Source organism: Nyctereutes procyonoides, unplaced genomic scaffold, assembly GCF_905146905.1.
Source record: "Nyctereutes procyonoides isolate TBG_1078 unplaced genomic scaffold, NYPRO_anot_genome, whole genome shotgun sequence".
Lineage (NCBI taxonomy): Eukaryota > Metazoa > Chordata > Mammalia > Carnivora > Canidae > Nyctereutes > Nyctereutes procyonoides.
This window is the reverse complement of record NW_026575036.1, coordinates 25,690,292-25,694,642: the sequence shown is the minus strand read 5'-3', so window position 1 is coordinate 25,694,642 and position 4,351 is coordinate 25,690,292.

Genomic DNA, 4,351 nt, shown 5'->3' with positions numbered 1-4,351 from the left:
ACTGAGTATTGAATCTGTCTAGTGGGAAGCCTCCAGAAAGAGAAGCTCCTTCACTAAACCTTGACAATTGGGCAATTCTCCAACACTGATAGACTCCAGGAAAAAGCATTTATCATTTTCTTCTTACTAGCACCAGACTTGGAAGATCCTGTTGATGTTTAATGCTCATCTGTCTGATTTTACTCCCAATATCAATTAATCCTTCCAAGTTCTCCTACTAATACATGTCCATATGAAGTGACAAGTGTAATGAAATGGAAAAGTTTATTCTCAAATTATGTGAAATGTAGTAGCTTCCTAAAGAGAAGGAAGTAAACCATGGCTAGCCCATTGTTTGGGGCATTTACTTCTAGTACGAAAACAATTACTGGTATTTCATCTTTGAGAAGATAGTGTAGTGAGACCCATGAGGCAAACAGAGTGATGTATAGAAGTTAAGTGAAAAGCAATCAGTGGGACAACTATGCTAAGAGTTGTACAATATTATCCCTATATGATGGCATCAAAATTATGCAAGAATTTCCCAGAAAATATAAGAACTGCAGAGATTTGGATTACTCCTTAAAGGAAGCAAGAGTAGGAGCTCTATGCCAAATACATGTGAATTATAAATGGGGAGGTGGGAGGACAAAAGCAAGAGCAAGAAGGCTAAGGAGAGCACCCACTTCCCCAGAGTATAAACCGGGAGTGGGAGTTATAGAATAAAATCTCCTAGGGTCAGAGAACCTTCCAGTGACATCTGTGTTTTATAAATAGAATATAAAATGAGCACTTTAACTTATTTGTGCATTTGTTTGCTTCCACTGGAAAACTTTGTCACTGGCTGGATGCCTGTTGTGCAGTTTAAAGTTTCCCTTTTCTTCGTGAAGATTCCTTCTTATGTCTTGCTTTATTTATAATATACTACATTTCTTGAGACTCTGCTCACATCTCTAGTTTCTCCCCTACCCCTAGTCAATTACCTAATGTCTACAGGAGGGGTTCTCAGCAGGGATGATTCTCTCGCCCAGGAGGTATTTGGCAATATCTGAAAACATTTTTTAGTTTTCATAACAGAAAAGGGTGCGTGTTACTGGCACCTAGTAGGTAGAGACCAGAGATGCTACTAAACATCATATAATACATAGAACAGCTATCACAATAAAGATTTATGCAGCCCAAGAAATCATTGGTGCTGTGGTTGAGTAACCATGGTCAGGAAATAATGTATTAGAAGAGCAAATAAGGGAGATGATGAGCGGTATTGATCTGGAAAAAGAATAGACAGGAGGAAACCAAGAATTTAGAATACAGAATTCTATATACCTAGACATTTCTGGTGTACCGTCAGCAAGATTTCTGCTGGCACTCTATAGCTGGAATCCATATAAATATTTGTGATAAAACCTTCCCTAAAACCTCTCTGTTTTATGACTAGTTAAGGTGGTGAGGAACAAGACCCTAAGCTTGCCTAGTCCTTTGAACATAGCTTGACTACCAAATTTTCTGATCATGTAAGACATGTGAGGACTAAGAGAAGAAACTGTGCTTTACAGGTGGAAAAACATCTAACTCAAAGAAGGTAGGAGCTGTAGAGAATTGATTTTGGGAGAAAAGAATTACAGGTATTGTGGAAGGATGGAGCCCTGATCATAGAGAGAGAAACAAGAGAGAGATAATGAGAAAGCAGCATGTAGGTATTGCAAAAGAAAGAATTTTCCCAAAACCATTGACTGGGAAAAGGAGTTGGGCTGACTACCACCAGTTTTTATAAGCATTGGAGCGCAAAATTTGAAGTTTTACAAATCCTCACCATAGGCAGTGTCATGCCTGGCAGGCTGACTGGTGCTCTGGTGGGGAAGGAGGGTCGAGGCCCAGGAATGGTCAGTACAGTCTAAGAATTCCCTGGGTTGCATGGGAAGAAACAGTTCCTCTTCTTGGACAGCATTTCAGAATGGTAGCACAGCGACTCTAGGGATAAAAGTACTGGCAGCGCCAACATGCTGCCCTATTCACCAATATAGGAACAGAGACACTAGCTCAGGGCAGTATACCTTGATGCTGGCTTTTTGCTGCACTTTACTATAAACTCCAAACCATCAGCCACAACATGATGACAACCTCCCTCAGGGCATCAGCAGAAGTATATTCCTTGTGGGTATCTGAATTTGGAGTTCTGAAACCTAGCTGTGACCCTAAGATAAAACACAGAAGTACTGCACTAATGGTAGTCAGACAGCCCAGGCACAGACAAGGTGAAAACAGGGATCTGACACAACCTGGTGATTGTTTGCTTTTCTGTATGTACTTCTTGAAGAGTAGTGAACTTCCTGGAACAACAGAGAAGGGCAATGCAATTTTCCTCCTGCCTACCTGCACTGACTGACTGCAGTGAGCAACAGAGCACAGCCCAGTGGAGATCAGGGCTGCTTACATGAATCCCTGATCCTCTGTGCCCTGAGGCACATCTCCAATAGGGAAGTCCACCTGAGAATCAATGCAGCAGGCATCTCCCCCAGATGACAAGAACAATCCCTCTGCATATACCAAGTCACTCATCATAGGAAGCTGGAATGCTCTAGGTGAAACAGGATCTTGCTGTGTTTTTTTGTTTGGGGCAGGGAGGGAGGCTCATTTTAATATAGCCTTACTCTCAGGAGCAGAGATATAGCAGGCTTTCCTAACAATCACACAAAAACCTGTGACTTAGACAAAACGAAAAGATGAAAGAATTCACCCCAAAAGAAAGAACAGGAAGAAGTACTGACCAGGGATTTACTCAATACAATTATAGGTAAGATGTCCGAACCAGAATTTTTTTTTCCTGAACCAGAATTTGAAACAACAATTATAAGGATACTAGCTGGGCTTAGGAAGCATAGAAAACACTAGGGAATCCTTTATTGCAGTGATAAAAGAACTATAATGTAGTCAGGCCAAAATAAAAAATACTACAGCTGAAATGCAAAACCAACTAGACGTAATGACAATGAGGATGAACAAAGCAGAGGAACAAATCAGTGATATAGAAGATAAAATTATGGAAAATAATGAAGCTGAAAAGGAGAAGGAAAAAAAGGTATTGGATCGTGAATGCAGACATAGGGAATTTAGCAATTCCTTAAAGCATAAAATTGTATCATAGGAGTCCCAGAAGAAAAGAGAGAAAAGGGAGCAGAAGGTTAATTTGAGCAAATCATAGCTGAAAACTTCCCTAATCTGGGGAAGGAAGCAAACTTAAAAATCCAAGAAGCACAGTGATCTCCATTAAATTCAACAAAAGCTCGCCATGACCAAGACATATCATAGTCAAATTCACAAAATACACAAACAAGAAAAGAATCTGGAATGCAGTGGGGGTGGGGGCTTAACCTACAACAGAAGACAGATTAGGTTTGAAGCAGATCTGTCCACAGAAACTTGGCAGGCCAGAAAAGAGTGGCATGATACATTCAATGTGCTGGATGGGGAAAATATGCAGCCAAAAACATTCTATCCAGCAAGACTGTCATTCAGAATAGAAGGGAAGATAAAGAGTTCCCAAGACAAACAAAAACTAAAGGAGTTCATGGTGACTAAACCAGCCCTGCAAGAAATAGTAAAGAGGACTCTTTGAGTGGAGAGAAAAAAAGACCAAAAACAGGAAAGACTGGAAAGGAAGAGAGAATATCACTAGAAAGACCAACTTTACAGGTAACACAATGGCACTAAATCCGTATCTATCAAAAATCACTCTGAATGTAAATAGACAAAATGCTTCAATCAAAAGAAATAGGATATCAGAATGAATAAGAAAAAAAAATACCCATCTATATGCTGTCTACAAGAGACTCATTTTAGGCCTAATGGCACTTGCAGATTGACAATGAGGAGGAATGAAACAGAGGAACAAATCAGTGATGTAGAAGATAAAATTATGGAAAATAGTGAAGCTAAAAAGAGAGAAAGAAAGGTATTGGATCATGAATGTAGATTTAGAGAATTTAGCAACTCTTCTGTGTGTGCTTCCTTAAGAGTAAGGGGATAGAGAACCATCTATCATGCTAATGAATGTTAAAAGGAAGCTGGAGTAGTAATACTGATATCAGAAAAACTAGATTTTAAATGAAAGACTAACAAGAGATGAAGAAGGGCATCAGAATTAAGAGGTCTACTCATCAAGAATACCTAATAATTCATGCCCCAACTTGGGAGCACTGAAATATATAAATCAATTAGTAACAAACATAAAGAAACTCATTGATAATAATACAATAATTGGAAACCCCACAGATATATGGAGGTTAAAGAACATCCTACTAAATAATGGGTTAACCAGAAAGTTAAAGGAGAAATTACAAAATACATGGAAGCAAATGAAAATGTAAACACA